We start from the raw sequence: 20,761 nt of genomic DNA, 5'->3' as shown, positions 1-20,761 counted from the left end.
AACATTTTTCATTTTTTAAATTTATGTTCTGCTTTTGAATAAACAACTCTGTGAAACCACAGTACGCAATGAATTTACTGCTGTAGTAGTTATAGAGAAAGAATTTTAAATCTAATGCATTTAAATATTTAAACTCCAGTCCTACTCAGACACACACAGACATCAAGAACCAGCGTATGAATCTCAACAATGGTGACAATCAACAAAATGCTTCATGCTGCAATGCATGCTGGGTAACACCACAGTATGAATAATTATTGTCACCACTGTTGAGGATCGTATGATAAGTGTTCATGTCTAAAAGCCTGAGCAATATAATTCTTAATTTTTTCCAATATTTAATATTACAATGGCATTTGTTTAATAGTAAATTCCTGCAGTTCTGTAACCGCTGAACATCAGTAAATAAACCAAAGAGAAACACCTTCATGATGTTCATTCAAGTGACATAAAAGCCAAAAGTGTAAGCTCATCTGCTTCCTCAAGCTTTTAATTCAGCAATGTGCAAATGTTTGTTGTGAAGCAATATTGCAACTGCTTAAAAGCAATCCATTCTCAGTTACTGAAAGGGTCAAGAGCCCAACTAAAGCAAACACTGATCTACATGATGGTGGCATCATTTTAACCATTAAAACATCAACATCTGATCCTCTGTGATTCACAGTAACAGCAGGTGTTCATCACTAATGCACAATCATCATTTAATTAGTCTCTCAATTATCTCTTAATTACCTCAACTCGTTGAGGTCTTGGGATTTGACTCGAAACTTGCTTGTGACTTGAAAGGAATGAGTTGGTTCCTCCTCTGGTGAAATCAGCTGCTGAGTTCATGGGTGGAATAAACACATGGCAGGACTTTTACTTTCTGACCCTGGATTTGACACCTCTGGTCATAAATTAATCTATTACTTTTCCTACATAATTTTTTAACAGAAAAAGTGGTAAAATACCTATTTAGGAGTCTTAGACCTTTCCAACGATATATAGTTTGTCATGATTAGATTAGGATTTAATTGTAAAATAGTGAAGTAAAGGTAGGCGTCCCACAGGGTGGACGGTGACAGTTAAGAGGTTAAAACATTTAAGTACTCTGAACTTATTTCAGTTGAGTTCACTAAATAAGATATACATTGCAGTTAAGTAATTAAGTGATTAATTAAGTGCTGATTGAGCATTAGTGATGAACACCTGCTGTTAACAAACAGAATCACTGACAGAAAGAGAAACACAAGAACAACAACTGACTTTAGACACATGCTTAGATGAAATCAACTGAAATAAAATACATTAAATCTCAAGATCTGATTAAACAACCCCACAAACAGCATCACCAGCTCCACTTATTAATAACCAGACTGACTTTATTTCTGTCAGACATCTGCAGAAGATCTTATTGAGAATTAACTAAGGTTTAGATGTTGATTCATTGTTTCATTTGAAGTAACCATGTTAGAGATCAGTGTCTGCTTTAGTTGGGCTCTTGACCCTTGACTTCAGTGTTAGTTGTTTTGTTTTCTCTTTTTCTCTGGCTGTTGTAACCATGTGTTCTTCGAACATGTTTCTTATAACTCAAAAGGCCAGAAGAAACGATCAGTAGTTGGTTGTTATGTATTTATAATAACAATCATCTATTAGTGAGCTGATCTCGTAGAGATTGAACATAGACTCATTGTGTCTAATTTCTGATTGAATGAACATATTGATTATAGTAAAAGCGATTCTAAAAGCCACTGGTTCTGTGATAGTCAGTTTATAGAAAGGACTTTCTAAACAGTTTGTCCACAAAAAGTTTAGTAAACAATTAGTTTAGTAATTGAGTGATGATTGAGCATTAATGAAGAACACCTGCTGTTAACAAACTGAACCATTGAAAAAAAGAGACGAGACGAGCAGAAAAACAAGATCTACAACTGACTTCAGCCACAGCCTTAGATGAAATCAACACAAGATAAAAGAAGAGCCCAACTAAAGCAAACACTGACCTCGATAATGGTAATTCAAACAAAACTAAAACATCAACATCCAAAGTCAGTCTGGTTAGTAACGTGTGAAGCTGGTGATGATGTTTGTGGAGTTGTTTATTAATCATCCTCTGCTGAGATCGTGAGAGATTTAATGTCTTCTTTCTTGTGTTGATTTCATCTAAGGCTGTGACTGAAGTCAGTTGTAGTTCTTGTATTTCTGCTCGTCTTGTCTCTTTTTTTCTCTTTCTTTCAGTGATTCAGTTTGTTAACAGCAGGTGTTCTTCATTAATGCTCAATCATCACTCAATTACTAAACTAATTATCTCATTAACTTTAACACTGCTTCAGTGTTACTTTTTTAACACTCTGAGTGTGGATTATATATACACTGGGAGTGTTGATTAAACACTGGAGGTTTTACTGTGTATTAGTTTTTAAAAACTTGTCAGGTTTTTAAGGCAATCGGTTTACTCAAACGGTTTGAGTTACCCTAACTGTTGGGTTTTACAGTGTATAGTTGACTACATCAACTAACTGAACTTTATCTTCCCAGGCAAACTTCAGCCAAAGAACAAATGCTCAAAAAGCAAAACCATTCATCTGTAAAAAAAAAAATAAAATAAAAAAATAAAATAAAATAAAAAAAATCTGAAAATAAAAGATGAGATAAAACAAGGACATTTGAAATATTTTATTTTGAAAACATTTATCTGAATTTATTTGCTCTGAATTCACCCCTTTGAAATTATTTTACTTTGGAAACCATGTATCTGAATTTATTTGTTTCGAATTTACCTCTCAAAACCTGAATATTACTGTAGAATTTAGGAGAAAATGAATGCCAGTCTGCGACAATGCATTATAGCACACCTTCACATTTAGACAGGCATTATTCAAATTCCTTCAGAGTTAACAAGACATTTTCAATGCATTCTTATTCGGGACACCCAAGATTCTGTCTGTGTCAAGTTTCATGAGATTTTACTGTAGAATTTGGGAGAAAATGAATGCCAGTCTGACACAATGCATTATAGCACTGACCATTCCTTGACATTTAGACAGGCATTATTCTAATTTCTTCAGAGTTAACAAGACATTTTCGATACATCCTTCTTCAGGATACCCAAGACTCTGTCTGTGTCAGCTTTCACTGTGTTTTAGTATACAAATGTGTAATATTTAAAAAAAGACAAAAAATGTGGTCCAAAACACTAAAAAACTGTTAACATGCATATTAATAATGGACATTATAAAAGATACAGTTATATTATCTTCAAATATATTATACTATGGATATGGAAGATTATATGTTGTGTACTTAAATGAGATTAATGCAATCAATGCAAAAGCAACAAAATTAAAAAAACAAAATTATATAACAGTCCTCTCTTCTGACACTGGAGGTTGTCAGAAGAGAGGACTTAACAGTTTTGAACTTCCAACTATTGATGAAATATCAGGTCTTATCAAACAATCTAAGTCTTCCACTTGCCTGTTAGATCCACTCCCTACTCACCTGGTCAAAGCTTGTTTTTCTTCTCTATCTGATATAGTAACTGATATCATACACTCGTCTCTCACCTCTGGTGTGGTACCTTCATCTTTTAACAACAAGTCCTCCAACTCATACGACCGTAGAGGTCGTTTGTCACTATCCTCAAATACGACCCATACGAGCGTTCCCTAGATTAGCGCCCCTACCGGCAACAGGAGATGCTACAGATACTTTCGCCTAAATGCATTGTGGGTTTCTTTTAAAATGCTTGCTATTTGCGTTTTAAATTCTCCCGGCTATTCGAAGTGTTTTATTGCTAAAAAGATATGGATTTTAGATAACTTCAAGACACGTACAGGTAGAGTTTCCACCCGTCTCGTAAAGTAACGTTAGTCGTAGTATTTATGAATGAAATTATGTCGTGTTTCAAATCGATACTGTACACTGTTTGTCCCATTATTTCAACATGTTTGACGTTCAGATCATTCAAGTGGACCCTGCCAGCATTATAAAGTTAGTTTTCATTGTGATATTTGTTTGAAATTAGCCTGTGGTTGGAAAGTGATCATGTAAAAGTCCACACATTTACCATGTTTTTACCACAGTTACGTAGTTTTAATGTGGTATTTGTAGTTAAAACACGGTATCCACAACACTTACCTTGTTTCACCACAGTAACTGTGTTTTTACTGTGTACTATTTGTAGTTAAAGCACAAAAACACATTTACCATGTTTTTACCACAGTAACGTAGTTTTAATGTGGTATTTGTAGTTAATCACATAACTTGCCATGCCTTTAATACTTTTATGTAAAAAAAAATGTTATTCAATATTTTTTTGTCTTGCAGTTTCTTCAGATCACATACATCTCCATCTCCTACAACAACCTTTAGTGTCCAGCAGCTGTTTATCAACAGCTCTCTCTCTCTCTCTCTCTCTCTCTCTCTCTCTCTCTCTCTCTCTCTCTCTGTCAGCTTTTCCTTGCCTATTTTTCTGAACTGTTATTCATAATTAATTTACACATTTTTGCTCTCTTTCTTCCTTTCTCTTTTTCATCATGGCGTATTTTCAAAGCTCAGAATCGAATTTTGATCGGTTATGTCAAAAAGCTGCTAATATTAACAGGTAACTTGTACTTGAAGCTCCCAGAGCTGAACCTGAAGAAGCTGCCAGGGAGGCTAAAGTCCTTCAAAGGTTCAACATTTTCTGTTTTCTTTGTTTCAGCTAAGACCAAAGGAAGGCCTGTTGAACTCTTGTCTTGTTTGTGGAGAGGGATGAATTTGGCCATCTTGTGTGTTTACGGAGAAGACCAAAAGCTGGAAAGGCAAACATTTCCAATGGTACGTCTGTGTTGGTCTTAACCCTTTGACTGAACTTTACGGCAGTTACATTTTGCACAGCATTTGATGTTTCTTAAACTTTGGTTTACATATCCCACGGCCCCTTCAGGAAGAGTCCTCAACAAAGTCTTACGCTGTCCGTGTTGATTTTTATTGAACACATCTGTCTAAGCAAGAGTCTGGAAATGCTAGTTTAACTTGTCACGTGACAAATCAGATCTTCAATTAATTTGGCCAAATCAGATCACTATATATACTATAATGAGGACTGCTGTATTTTAGCATCCACACCAACAAATGATAAAGTTCAGTTTATTATTATACACGCTGCAGTTAAGTTGTTGTCTGCCACTTTAAATGCTCAAGCTCTTTAAAGTCAGGTGAATTCTGATTGATCAGCTGGAAAATTAATTCCAATTATATTGTTCCTCTGTCTTTTTAAATGTTAAAAAAATGAAAATAGATTCTGATGATGTTGTTACTCTGTCATTAAATGTTAAATAGCTGCGGTATAGACTCATGTTTAAAATAATTTATATAAATATAGCTTGATACAGCTTTTTCTAAAAAAAAAAAAAAAAAACTTTTTCGTTAAACTTAAACACACAATTCTGCCTTTCTTTGCCTATTTCTCTTCATCTTAGTCCTTTACTCCGTCACTCACTCAGACATTCTTTTTGCTCTGTTGTAAGGTAGAAACAGAGAGTTTTCATGATGGCCTTTTTCAGTTTTGTCAACTGAACAGCTGCTAGTGAGGGTCAGCAAGTTCTTGTCATGATGAGCACTCGCCAGGTAAGCTTTGTAGAAAATTGTAATCAATATTTATTCATCAAATCCTCTGACCTGAATCTTTTGGTGAATGAACTTAAATATATCTGTCTTAATTTATATGTTTAACCAACAGCATTAATTAAACATGGGGTCAATAGATATTTTCTTGTTTTACAGCCAAAATGGAAGACCAAAAACACAAAGAAAATCAATCACAGCAAGCCAGTCAAACCAGTCCTGTTGGGAATGAACATGGTCTTCTTGTGCCCAAACAGAGAAGACAGAGAACTGAAAATTTGCACATTTCCATTGGTATGTATGTATTCAAGAAATACAGTTAAATGTAGTACAGCATTTGATGTTGATCTCTCAAAGGACTCTTCAAGTCAGCAGTTATCATCTTTCGCATACACATCTTTTTTTCATAGCTCCTAGAATGAGCAAATCAGCTGTGCATCATCTCTGGGATTTGGGAAGGAAATGACCGAATATGGTGAGTACTGACACCTGCACCTATTCACCAACACTATTTCTCTGGAGTTATCATTGACTTATTGTTTTGTCTGTTTGTTTGAAGGAGGATGAAGCCAGTTGTTGAAGATATCAATTCAGTGGCCACCAAGTGAAGCACTGCTGCCTGAACCCATCAGATATCTGCTGTGAAGACTGCATTCAAGAACAGATCTACTGCGACAGCTCAGATGTTACGGCCCATAAAAGAAACTTACCAACTGAACAACTGCAAGATAGTGGTAGCCCATACCTCCAACAACATTCAACAGGAATCAATGGAAAGTCCAGTGCAACAATTATAAATAATATTATATATTGTTTATTGATTTACAGCACCCTAAATGATTTTGTTCCTTCAGGACATCTACACCAGGTGGTTTGTGAAAAAAGCACGGAGGACCATCAGACTCCAGCCACCCCAACCATGGACTGCTTTCACCATTACCATCAACAGTACCCGCACCAGCAGACTGCGAGACAAGTTCTTTCCACAAGCAATCAGACTGAACTGAACTCGTACCATTAACACCACACACACCCCACCAACCTCTTATGCACTGCACTCCATCACTTACATTACTGGACTCTGACTCACTATTATTCTGCACCCTGACATTCTGTTTGCACTGCAAAGGTATATGTGTACTGTAATTATTGTGTTTTATTATTGTTTTCATTTCGTGCTCTGTATAGTATAATATTTACCATATGTTGTTCTCTACATGTATTGTGTGTGTGTGTGTGTGTGTGTATATATATATATATATATATATATATATATGCACATATATAGCTTTAACTACATATGTTGAATATATATTCAATATGTGTCATCCATAATGTCATGCTGCAGTTTGCACAGAAGACTTTCAAAACCTGTACGTGTTCATGGTATTGTGACAATAAAGTGATTTGATTTGAATTGGTCACATTTCTTTTGTTCGTCAGTACTGTAATGTGATGGATAACAACTGCAGATTGTTCATGACATTGAAGAAGAAGTTTATGATAGGGACATGGACAAGCAAGCAAGAGAAAGAAAACCAGGAGAGCTCTGATGATGAGAAGGAAACTGAATGTGATTCTATGATGCTCAAGACATTTCACCATGCATGCATTTGGGTGGTTTCATCTGATTATCTGATTTATATAATATGGTTTTAAATAACTATTTTTTATTTCTCTTGAATATGATTTGTCTTTATGATACTTTAGCTGTTTTTATGCTGTATCCTCCAGTAAAGTATTGCACATGGTGTTGGATAATAAAGTATGGTGAATATTCTGTATTAAGGATGGTGTTTGGTACATACACCGTTTAATTTTGTAAACAATACATATAATTACCATGATTGTTTTAATTAAGCCATTATCATTAGGTCATATTAATGACTCTGTTACATTAGGGGAAGGCTGAAAGATGCATTAGAAGAGACTGTATGGACTAAATTATTACAAGCACTTCATGCATACCTGAGGATGATTTACCAGGGGAAGATCAACATGAATATTATAATGAAGATGAGCATGTACATTACTGATATCCAACACTTGAGTAGGACAAAGATGCAATTTTTTTGACAAGAGTTTTACAAATTCAGGGTATTTTATGCTATGATTCTTGGCAATGCACGAATTGTATGACTTTGCACATAAACTATGCACTGTCTGTCTGTACCTTGTCTTACTGAATGACACATTGGCGTAATACTGTAATAGTACAATGAAGTGTCACAATATGTATTGGTTGTTTAATTTGGTGTCTTTGTTTACTGTCAGCACTGTATTCTTGTTCTTGATCTAATTAAATAAATGGAGCCCGTTCCAAATGGCGATTTTTGGGGTCCATTCTTATTCTAACTTGCCACAACTTACATAATGGCAAGTTGTTGAAAAGACAATCTAAAATAAATTTTCAGACATAAATGCAACTCAACACAGTTTGTTGTCCATGATGAGAATAGATCTGTGTATGTTTTGCAGCCCTTCAATCCCCAGGGGCCCAGCAGAGACCCCTGGAAGAGCAGAAAAATGTAACATTTCAAATGGCTATAAATCAAAGTCTGATTATAGTATCAAACAGAAAATTGGCAAGACAACTACTTGTGCTATGTTTACTAAATAATGTTGGACACAGTTTTCAAACATATACGGAAAGGTGGTATAAAGGTGTTTAAAAAGGTGCTCTTAGTTAAATACCAAATTTCAGCCTGTCTCTTAAATATGTCATAGATGGTTGCACAATGAACATGTTTAGATACACCTTTGTTCAAAAAAAGATTGTATTTTTCCCCAATTATTATTAAACATTTTAAACTACATTACCCATAAGCCTCTGCCATTCTATCCATTGAACGCAAAAAAACCTATTTGTAGTTCAATGAAGTTATGCTTAGGGTTAGGGTTACGATCTCGGTAAAGAGCTGATTTCTCACGAAATAGCAACACTTAATTGTTAACTGAAGGTATTACTGACGCATTAATAACAGCAAAACGTACTTTGCAACATTAAGCGTTTTTTAATTTGGGTTAAAAGATAGTCGAATCACAGTGAGTTCTGCGAGCGCCAAGAGAAGTTCAAAGCCAATGGCAACCCAGTTGAGCAGAGGCGTCACACTTACTTGTCCATATATGGTCATCTTCCGGGTTCTTGTAGTGAATGGACCGATAACAAGATAAAGATTTATTTGTCTCTACTCAATATAAAACTGCAACAACAGATTGCATCGTGTGGTTAACCTAATTCAGCAATAGACTTGTTGATTACAGTGATTTTTTATTAATTATTATTATTTTTTAAACAAGGGTGTAATGGTTTCCATTGTATACATTGTTTACACTAACATTAATTAATATACAATATTTAAACTCAAAGGTTTGCCTATACTTTCATTTGCTTACAAAAAAACTACAACTCTCATAATTATTCAAACACCATCAATTTGGCTTCTGTAACATTTACAGTGTATTTATAGTGTATTAAAGTTATACAATTAATCACCTCTGTATTCCCTGGAAATGGACCCTACAATCTTGCCAATCTTAGATGTGCCAGTTGAACAATAGGAATAATAATAATAAAATATGAATCACACACTTTGTAGTCATTTCTCAGTGTTTATTGATATGTCAAACGTTTCCAAGACAAACATAGTGCCCAGAACAACATTCTCTCTCTAGTTTGTGTCACTATGAAAAAAAAAAAACAGAAAAAAAAAAAGTAGTTGATTATGAAAATGTATCTGCAAAAAAGTAATCAATTACAGTGAAATATAACAACTTAAATCAATGACTGATTGATAAAGTAATTAATGGGTACATGAAACAAACATGTAACTAAAAAGTATGCAATTGGAGACCCCTTAAAAAAAAAAAACTGTCTAATATTCAAAAAGAAAAAGAGAGTTTGTTTATAGAAAAACGTTATAAGATGCCAAATAATATTTTACAAACTGGAAGTTGAGCCTCCAATTGAAAAGACGTTATTTTTTTCCCTTTAATGAACAAATAGGCTAAAAATGTATCTCCTGTAATCATTGTTTCTTCTATTGTGACTATATGCAAGACAAATTAAAATGGTTGATAATTATAATTATAAAAGTCATAGTGATAGCGACAGAGGTGCTCACAGTAGAGATGGGAGTGTTGACTGAAGAATTTATACACGTAGACATGCTAAGACTGGAAGTTGGTAGTAAAGGACTGAGAGCAGATGTGAGAGCAGAGAGAGAGACAGAGATGTGGAAGCTTTTGAAAGGGCTGATATTGTGGAGAGCTGAAGGAGTAGTATGTGAGAAATCCTGCAACACAGAAAGAAAGAGAATTTATCACATGATGAACAATTAAAATATTGACAACAACAAATGGCAGACAACAACACAACTATAGAGCGTGCTTATAATAAATAGAATGTTATTGTCTGTTGGTGTGGATGCTAAATGGTTCTCAATATAGTTAATGTTCTTGGTGTGAACAGCTTTAAGTGATCTGATTTGGCCAACTTAATTGAAGATCTGATTTGTCACGTGACAAGTTAAACTAGCATTTCCAGACTCTTGCTTAGACAGATGTGTTCAATAAAAATCAACACGGACAGCGTAAGACTTTGTTGAGGACTCTTCCTGAAGGGGCCGTGGGATATGTAAACCAAAGTTTAAGAAACATCAAATGCTGTGCAAAATGTAACTGCCGTAAAGTTCAGTCAAAGGGTTAAGACCAACACAGACGTACCATTGGAAATGTTTGCCTTTGCAGCTTTTGGTCTTCTCCGTAAACACACAAGATGGCCAAATTCATCCCTCTCCACAAACAAGACAAGAGTTCAACAGGCTTTCCTTTGGTCTTCCTTTTTAGCTGAAACAAAGAAAACAGAAAATGTTGAACCTTTGGCAGCTTCTTCAGGTTCAACACTGAGCTTCCAGTACTAGTTACCTGTTAATATTAGCAGCTTTTTGACATAACCGATCAAAATTCAATTCTGAGCTTTGAAAATACGCCATGATGAAAAAGAGAAAGGAAGAAAGAGAGAAAAAATGTGTAAATTAATTATGAATAACAGTTCAGAAAAATAGGCAAGGAAAAGCTGACAGAGAGAGAGAGAGAGAGAGAGAGAGAGAGAGAGAGAGAGAGAGAGAGAGAGAGAGCTGTTGATAAACAGCTGCTGGACACTAAAGGTTGTTGTAGGAGATGGAGATGTATGTGATCTGAAGAAACTGCAAGACAAAAAAATATTGAATTACATTTTTTTTTTTACATAAAAGTATTAAAGGCATGGCAAGTTATGTGATTAACTACAAATACCACATTAAAACTACGTTACTGTGGTAAAAACAGGGTAAATGTTGTGTTATTGTGCTTTAACTACAAATAGTACACAGTAAAAACACAGTTACTGTGGTGAAACAAGGTAAGTGTTGCGGATACCGTGTTTTAACTACAAATACCACATTAAAACTACGTTACTGTGGTAAAAACATGGTAAATGTTGTGTTACTGTGCTTTAACTACAAATAGTAACATTAAACGGTAAAAACACAGTTTTCAAAGTATGTTAAGTGTTGTGTACTGTGCTTTAACTACAAAGAGTACACAAACACAGTAATTATAGTAAAATCATGGTTAGTGTTGTGCTTTTCAAATAGTGTGCAGTAAAAACATTGTTAAATTTACATAGCAGACTATTTTATCCAAAGCTACTGTGGTAAAACCATGGTAAGTATTGTGTTTACTGTGTTTTAACTACAAATACCACAGTAAAACGACAGTTACTATGGTAAAAAGTGTTGTGGCCACTGGGCATTTAACAGCACTGTGATAATTACATTAGTTCAGAGGCATTCACAACTGATTTGTAAAGAAAACGTCAAACTGCACTTGCTTACACATTAATTGCAGACAATCAGAACGGTACCTTAAAAAACAAAACATAAAATAAAATAATGAACATACCTGGACAACGACGTACGGTGAATTGTTGGGTCACTCCTCCTTTTTTAATTAGTAACGATGGTAACGACAGTCAAAGGTCATTTGATGACGACACACCAGACAAACGAGACTGTCGTAATTTCTAAGGCTGCTAGAGGGCGCTAGATTTAAAAACGTAATAATAGGTCGTAATACGCAGCTTGCACAAACGACCTATGGGGTCGTTTTTCGGAGGAGGACAGTCTCTCTTTTAAGGTTGCTGTTATTACTCTAAGACTTAAGCCGACCCTAATAATTTTTCCAACTTTCGTCCAATTTCCAATTTACCTTTTCTCTCAAAAATCCTGGAAAAAGTTGTTGCATCTCAGGTTCACTATCATCTTTTAAAAAATAGTTTGTTTGAAAAATTCCAATCCGGTTTCCGCGCTTTGCATAGTACAGAGACGGCCATGGTTAAAGTTGTTAATGATCTGCTGATGTCAGCCGACTCTGGACTTTTAACTATACTTATTCTACTCTATTTAAGCGCAGCTTTTGATACAATTTATCATCAAGTTCTCCTAGACAGACTCCACTCCATAGGTATTACTGGCGTCCCTCTTAGTTGGTTCAGATCCTACACTGTAAAAAATAAAAGTTGAGTTAACTTAAAAAAATAAAGCAACCAGCTGCAAAGCTTTTTGAGTTTACTGAACTTCAGGCCTATAGGCTTACAGTGCTGTAAAAAAAAAAAGAAGTTGAACCAACTTAAAATTGTGTCACCAACAATGGTGACTATTAATTTTTTTTTTTACATTTTAAATCATGCTGCAATGCATGCTGGGTACTAGCATAGTACAAAACTCATCCATGGATCCCAGCATGCATTGCAGCATGATTAAAAAAAAAAAAAATGTAATAGTCACCATTGTTGAGGTTCACAAGCTGATTCTTGATGTCTGTGTGAGTCTAATTGCTCCCATAGATTAAAACTTTTTTTGTGGACAAACTGTTTGGAAAGTCCTTTATATCAACTGACTGTCGCAGAACCAGTGGCTCTTAGAATCACTTTTACTATAATCAATACAACATCCATTGAGTCAGAGATTAGACACACAATACATCCATGTTAACGCTAAAATGAGATCAGTTCACTAACAAATGATCGTCATTATAAACAAATAACAACCAACTACTGATTATTTTCTCTAGGCTTTTGACTTGTAATAAACATGCTGGAAGAACACATGGTTACAACAGCCAGAGAGAAAAAAACAGCTAACACAAAAGTCAAGGGTCAAGAGCCCAACTAAAGCAGACACTGATCTCTAACATGGTTACTTCAAATGAAACAATAAATCAACATCTAAACCTTAGTTAATTCTCAATAAGATCTTCTGTAGATGTCTGACAGAAATAAAGTCAGTCTGGTTATTAATAAGTGGAGCTGGTGATGCTGTTTGTGGGGTTGTTTAATCAGATTTTGAGATTTAATGTATTTTATTTCAGTTGATTTCATCTAAGCATGTGTCTAAAGTCAGTTGTTGTGTTTCTCTTTCTGTCAGTGATTGTGTTTGTTAACAGCAGGTGTTCATCACTAATGCTCAATCAGCACTTAATTAATCACTTAATTACTTAACTGCAAGTTTTAAAACTTACATGGTTTAAGCCAAAGGGAATTGGTTTACCCAAACGGTTTGAGTTAACGTGACTAGTCGGGTTTTACAGTGAACTTGTCATTTTAAATTTTTAAAGTGATATTGTTCATTGCACTTTAGTCTATTCAGCTTTATTCTTAGTTAAGACAACTTCACAATTTAAGTTCACAAAACGTAAATGATGTTTATTGCACTTGTTTTTGTAAGTCCTGTCAACTTTATTGTCACCCAGTCAACAATTTGATCTCACAGTGATGTCACCATGATCTCACAGGATACTCGTGATGAGGTCACAGTGTGAGGTAACAGTGAGCTAAAAGTGTAACCTCACAGCGCCCTCACTGTGTGCTCATACTAATGTGAGGTCAAAGTGCACTCACTGCACAGAGACTAGGCACCCAGCATGCATTGCAGCATGACGCTTTTGATTGTCACCATTGTTGAGATTCATACACCGATTCTTGATGTCTCACTTGTTTTTAAATGAGAGGGTAGTTAATAATGTTTGTGTCTTATGCTTTTATAATCCTTCATAACTGATTATGAGACTGCTGGATCCTATACTATATAAACACAGAACTATTTTATTTAGAAAGTGTTAATTAATAAAACCTCACCGAGACTGTATATTGAGCATAGGTGATGGCTGCTTTGCAATCATCAGCAACAAACCAATATCACCTGGTTGCAGTCTTTTTGGTTTTTCTTGCCATAACAAATGTGCTTTACAAACACAGTTACAGCAGCCCCCAAAAATATATAATGTTATAAAGTCAAGGGTCAAGAGCCCAACTAAAGAAAACACTACTCACCACGATGGTAACGTATGTTTCAGTTGTATCTTATAACAGAAATCTGTTAGCTGGGCGTGCATTCATGAGCTCATCATGTGAGAGCACTGTGATATCTCTGTGATAGTGTTGAGAAACAGGAAGTAGAATGTCCCGCAGCGACTGATATTTGATCTGCTTCCTCTCAACCTGCTCAACATTTTGAGTTCACAATGAGCTCATATATTACTCACACTGTGATTGTCACTGTGATCATCGCGTGACCTCACATGTTGACTGGGATACTACTCTGAAACATATGTTGCTTATTATATACTGTTTCACACACTATTATTTAAAAAACAGTAGGCAGTATGCACTGTGTACTGGGCAGTAAGCAGTAAGCAAGTATGCCAGTTCGAACACAGCCTCGGTCTCATTCTTGATGAATCGGCCGTTTGAATGAACGACTCAATGACTCGCTTAATAAAACCGCTTATCACCTGCATTTGCGCTCACTATCGACAAACCAATCAAATTTGTTCAAAACTCTTTTTTTTTTTTTTAAATCAGTCCAAACACATTTGAATTCTTATTCAGGAGTTATGTATATACAAAACTATAACTTTTTATGACAGTAGTTTAGTGATAAAAAAAAAATTATTCATTTTTTCTTTGCAGGTGTTTTTTCCCTCCCATCCTGTAGCCTATTCGCCGCCCTTTCTTTCTCCATGGCTGTGTTCGAAATGGCATACTTGCTTACTGCTTACTGCTTACTGCCCAGTACACAGTGCATACTGCCTACTGTTTTTTAAAGAATAGTGTGTGAAACAGTATATAATAAGCAACATATGTTTCAGAGTAGTATGCTTAATTGTCACATGACAAACACAAACATTAATTCAGCACAGCTGTCAAGGTTGTTACCTTACAAACAAATGTGCTAACTATTCTTTTTACAAAGGCTTGTTATAAGGCTTCATATTAGTAAACAATGCTATATTGCCCAATTGAACTCACTCATAATTGAAGAACTTTACATGGGCTATTGGACAGAACTGAATCAACACTGAGCTGTCTTTAACTGAATATTGATATTTTTGTTAGTTACACTAATTGGAAAAAGTGATATATTCTAGTTACACTAAGTGCAACTAATGATAAATTCTGTTTACACTAAAATAGCAGCATTTTCTTTAGCAACAGGTGTGTAAATAGTTAGGTGGCAGATATTTATACTTCAGTACTGTAGTACATTATCAAACAGTGTGCAATAACTTATTGAGCGTAAATTATCATACATTTTATTTGATGAACACCACTTTATTGGGACACAAACCTACCTACAGCTAAACAGTGGTATTATTAATGAGGCATTTAATTTCCACTTTTTCAAATATTTACTTAATTTTTTATTGAAAACAAATGCCTTTCTGATCTGGTATGTGATGGGAAAAGGAGTTGCACGAGATTGACAAAAGCCAGACTCGAACTCGGATCGCTCGCATCAATAGCACACGTTTCACGTCTTTTACTCACTGCGCCACTGATACTACAAGAATACACGTGTCTTTTGCAGTGCTGTTGATCGCAGCCAGGCTTTGGTGGGCGGAGTTAATGTAAAAAGCCTCGGCTAACAAATTGGTCTATTTGTCCTTAGAGTAAATACATTCCATTTCTTTTTAGAGCTGCTTGACAGCAGAATTTAATTATGTTTGCATAATTGAAATATTAACTTTATTTATATACTGTATTATATTACTGCAATATTAATATTACTACTATTTATCTTTGAAACAATGTATAAAGCGCTACAGAGATAAAGGTGACGTGATTTGACTTGATCGGAAACGTGCCGTGGAGATTAAAGTACAATTTATGTCCTACTAATGATATTGTTTTTACATGCACAGCGATGGTTTGTAGTTTACCTGTATATACGTACATATACAAGTCTTACATTTATAACTATTCCCCGCCTCCAGTTCACTCACTTGTTTGAAGATGAAACGTCACATGGAGCTCGTTGCTTTCTGGGAAACAGTATCCCACGCAGAGTCCTCGGATGCATACATCAAATTTCCGCAAATGTAGCAGGTAATCCGGGCATTCCATGCATACAGAAAATTTGCATACTATGCGCAGCATACATACTGCATGCTGCAGAAATAGTAAGGGTAGTATGATAGTATGCAATTGGGAACACAGCTTCTGTACTGATTTCAGTGTACTTCAGTTATATTTAGCAGATTCTGGCAATTATAGCAGGTCATCCGGGTATTTCATGCATACAGAAAATTTGCATACTATGCGCAGCATACATACTGCATGCTGCAGAAATAGTAAGGGTAGTATGATAGTATGGCATTTCGAACACAGCCCATGTCACCTGACAGAGTTTGGGTTCCTTGCCACTGTCGACTTCTGGCGTGCTTATTTGGGGACACATATTATTCAGCAATATTATTGATCTGACTCCACTGACACTATTGGATGAGGACTGAACTGAGCTAGATGATGACACCACTGTTTTCTGCACAACTGCTATGTAGATGCATTGGAATAATTTTATATTTGATGATTTTTAACACTGATCAGTCAACACTGATTTCAACTGAACAATGATACTTTTTACTGTTTAGAGCTGCTTCACAGCAGAAGTGAATTTTGTTTGCATCATTATTTTTTTCTTTTTATCACTGTAAAGCAATTAAAATATATCTGACTATATTTAGTACTGGATATACACAGAAATAGAATTAATCAGGATTAATTTTTTCACAGCACTGTACACCAGCATTTATGTTTAGTGTGACATTAATGTGTGGAAATGAACATTTTTTTTAGTGTGTGATTGCTATTTTCAGGAAAATGTACTGGTAACAACTAAAATAAAGACCAAAAATATAATTCAACAGAGGATGATGACTCTGGTGAAACAAGCACTCAAATAATGGTGAGCAGTAATCTACGTTATTTATTTGATCTTTTATTAACTATTATCTTTATAGTTTATAATACATAATAACTGCTATTGTATTTCAGAAACTAAGACCAGTGGGAGTGCTGGAGAAATCAAGTGTATAAGTCCTCTGTCTCCTCAGCATGGAAGAGATCTTCAGACATGAGATCGAGGAGTTAAATGAAGTCAAAGAGCTAAAAGAAGATCACAATATTAGTGCCAATTCAGTATGAAAACAGAGAGAGAGCTGAGGCAGTGGAAAGGTAAAGAAATCTAGATATAATATCAGCTTAACATCAGCTCTCAACAGTTTGCTTCAGGACTCTTTGATTCTCTCTCATTGTTTTAATGCACACCTTCCAGTCAATCAATGCATTAGATAATTATAATCAGTTCAGTCACCATTCTAAATTTATGTGTGGCTTTTACTGTAGCACACACATACAGTCAGAACGCTAGATCTAATGACCTGTAACCAAACAAACTAATGAAAATGAACTTGGTTTTATCCTTCCAGCCAAATTGTACTCCACAAACATTAAAGGGACAGTTCACCCAAACATGAAAATTCTGTCATTAATTACTCACCCTCATGACGTTCCAAACCCGAACGAAGACCTTTGTTCATCTTCAAAACACAAATTAAGATATTTTTGATGAAATCTGAGAACTTTCTGACCCCTCTCTATAGGCAGCAACGCAACTTACACATTTAAGTTCCAGAACAGTAGGAAAGACATTGTGAAAGTAATCCATGTGACTCCAGTGGTTTAACCTCAGTTTAGTCTTCTGTCGCATGAACACAACACTCATCTGTTGTGATGCTCTCATGAATGCACACTACAGATCAATATTTTTTGTAAATAAGTGGTAAATTAGTTTTTTTTTTTTTTTGGACGCAAACACTCGCATCGCTTCATAAAATTGAGTTAAAACAACTGGAGTCACCTGAATTACTTTAACGATGTCTTTCCTACCATTCTGGAACTTGAATGTGTAAGTTGCGTTGCTGTCTATGCAAGGTCTGAAAGCTCTCTGATTTCTTTAAAAATATCTTTGTTTGTGTTCCAAAGAGGAATGAAGGTCTTACGGGTGTGAAACCACACAAGGGTGACTAATTAATGACAGAATTTTCATTTTTGGGTTAGCTATCTCTTTAAGAGTAGCTTTAACTTAATTTTTTAACCTAGCTTTAACAGGTGTGTATTACACAATTTAAATCGACTTCAATGGAGGCAACCCGTTTCATGTCGGGTGGTTCTTTGCCTCCACCTCATGCATTAAAATCATGTAATGCACACCTAGCCATGGATTAGCACTTATGTGTGAAGAGAGTTATAGGCTACACACAGTATTAAATGAAGGGGGCACAATAACTGTGGAACACATATATTCTATATACTGTATTCTAATAGTATATTTACATATATTTGTAAATTATATTTTTCAATTATTATTTATTTTTTTATTTAAGGTTAGAATTTTGAATGAAAAACCAAAATGATAAAGAGGGCAAATAATTGTGGAAGACTCTGTACAGTATTTAAACATGATTGTGTCTATGCTTTTTTCCAGAAATGCATGTTATTGTGCAAGGGGTAGCTGCATGGACTATCAGTGGAGGAACAGAAAGCTCTGAGATTTCATTATAAAGATCGTCATTTGTGTTCTGAAGATGAACGAAAGACTTGTGGGTTTGGAACGATATGATGGTGAGTTATTGATGACAGAATTTTCATTTTGGGGTGAACCAACCTTTTAATTTCTGTTACCTGGAGTGTTCAAAGACATTGTTAATGCTGACCAATGTGGTCAGAACTGGTCTACAAACTGGGAGTAGTATGAATACTTTACACAAACACTTGGTGACATCACAAGATTATTAAATATGCCTGTAGTGAAAAGTGTAACTGAAACTTGAGAATTTCTGATAGTTTTTGTTTGTTTCTTTTTCCAGACTACATCAAAAATAGTGTTTCCACATCTGAGATGAAGGCAGTCCAAGCAGAACAATGAGGATAACCTCTTCAAAAAATGAAACCTGCCTGAATAATGTGCATGATTGCGTGATTTCTAAGTAAACACTAAGTACATTTGGTGTAACTCACAGCCTGTTATTTTAAAGTTTAAAGAATAGTAAAATAATTTGTTGCATTTCTGTTTGAGACATTCACTGTTGTTTTGTACCTTAATTTATTATATTGGAGTTGTGTGCAAATAAAACGTGTTATTCTGAATATTCTTGTTGCATTTCAGTGTTATTGTACAGCATTTTATTAGTATTGCACTTCAGTTGTATTGAATTGTACTTCAGTTGTATTATATATTGCAGTACTACTGCAGATTTATTGCAGTATAATTGTAGTACTACTTCAGCTGTATTGCAGTAATACTGCGGTTCTATTGCAGTTGTTTGTTAGTAATACTACAGCTCTACTGCAGTAGTATTGCAGTATTTCAATAGTACATCAGATGTATTGCAGTAAAACAGCAATAATGCAGTAACAAACTGCAGTATTAATTTTTTTTTTAAAAACTGCAGTAATTTTTTGTAAAGGAATACTAATAAAGTGGGGGTACATATGCTTTTATCAGTGTTTTTGATAAACAGGACTCATTATAACGTTGCGACTACAGTAAAAAAAGATTTTACTATTCAAAAAATGCTCTCGAAACACTCTCGCGGCACTTTGATGCCACACGTGACAGTCACATGGTTTCGGCTCCATCTCAAGTTGGACAAAATTTCCAACCGGCATGCACTGCTTCAAGTCAGAATTTGATCGATCTGCGCAGCGCTACGTTAAGTCGAACGCACCTAGTATTTCAGTTCTGTTGCTTTTATATGAATATAAATATGATGAACAAGAAACTCAAAGTGCTTCCTATTTAATTCTATATGAAAGGCATATTTATCATCCATTTTTATTTTAATTCAAACATGTATTTTAGATTTTTATAGAAAATGACAACAATCACATATCTCACACAGATATCGCACTGTCAAAGTGTTTGGGAATATTCATGCACAATTTAAATATAGCATGAAATCAGATTTAAAAAACATTTAGAAGAGAATGCAGCATCACGGTTGTCTGAACCAATGAGCATTCAGCTGTGCCGTCACAAGAGTTTTTTGGCACACATCAGCATGACAGAGCAAGGCGGACGTAACTCGGACACTTTTTAAATCTTCTATCGCGTGTCATATTTATCGAGTTGGCTCGTGTGGTTTATGTTTAAAGCTTCAGAAATGTCACTTATTTCCGGTAAGGGAGCATAGTGAGCGCCGATGCTCCCTATTTTTTGCGGTGCATTGTATTTTTCAGGCAGCGAATGTTCCAGTGCTCTGGAAGGATTTCGCGATTGTTAATTTCCTTAAAATGGCCGACTCCCTGATCAGTGCCCTGACTACTGAACAAGTGAGCTGATTGAGACGCACCCAGAATGTCACTGCAGCAGCCGTTAGAAACTCCAGTTCCCATAGAAACCTGAGGCTAGATCAGCCAATGCGCATGCACAGTCATAAGCGCGTTGGAGCTACGCATGCGCATTGGCTGGTCTAGCCTGAAAAAATAAGCTTTTTAAACGCTATTTGAGCATAAGAAACAACATACAGGTGCTGGTCATATAATTAGAATATCAAAAAGTTGATTTATTTCACTAATTCCATTCAAAAAGTGAAACTTGTATATTATATTCATTCATTACACACAGACTGATATATTTCAAATGTTTATTTCTTTTAATTTTGATGATTAGAGCTTACAGCTCATAAAAGTCAAAAATCAGTATCTCAAAACATTAGAATATTTACATTTGAGATTGAATAAATGACCATCCCTACAGTATAAATTCTAGGTATCTCTTGTTCTTTGAAA

At 35.2% G+C, this 20,761-nt stretch overlaps 3 long non-coding RNA genes across 3 annotated transcripts in view; 2 read left to right on the top strand and 1 right to left on the bottom strand.

The window, feature by feature from the left end:
- The window catches only part of LOC131547811 (uncharacterized), a 181,390-nt gene extending 162,350 nt beyond the window's left edge, over window positions 1–19,040 (top strand). The window contains exons 3-6 of the long non-coding RNA XR_009273020.1: window positions 16,786–16,874; window positions 16,964–17,143; window positions 18,456–18,592; window positions 18,838–19,040. This is a non-coding gene — a long non-coding RNA (uncharacterized LOC131547811). The remainder of the gene's footprint in view (window positions 1–16,785; window positions 16,875–16,963; window positions 17,144–18,455; window positions 18,593–18,837) is intronic.
- LOC131547800 (uncharacterized) lies at window positions 4,943–6,706 on the top strand. Its single transcript, XR_009273018.1, has 4 exons — window positions 4,943–5,592; window positions 5,749–5,883; window positions 6,000–6,064; window positions 6,149–6,706. It is a non-coding gene; the product is annotated as an uncharacterized LOC131547800 (long non-coding RNA).
- LOC131547816 (uncharacterized) lies at window positions 9,414–11,522 on the bottom strand. The gene is made up of 3 exons (XR_009273021.1): window positions 10,516–11,522; window positions 10,315–10,437; window positions 9,414–9,884 (listed from the first exon to the last, which is right to left on the bottom strand). It is a non-coding gene; the product is annotated as an uncharacterized LOC131547816 (long non-coding RNA).
- Window positions 19,041–20,761: the final 1,721 nt, after the last annotated feature.

The sequence above is a fragment of the Onychostoma macrolepis genome, chromosome 01 (genome assembly GCF_012432095.1).
Source record: "Onychostoma macrolepis isolate SWU-2019 chromosome 01, ASM1243209v1, whole genome shotgun sequence".
NCBI classification, from domain to species: Eukaryota; Metazoa; Chordata; class Actinopteri; order Cypriniformes; family Cyprinidae; genus Onychostoma; species Onychostoma macrolepis.
The sequence above is the reverse complement of the archived record's forward strand: the minus strand, read 5'-3'. Positions and strand labels throughout refer to the sequence as shown.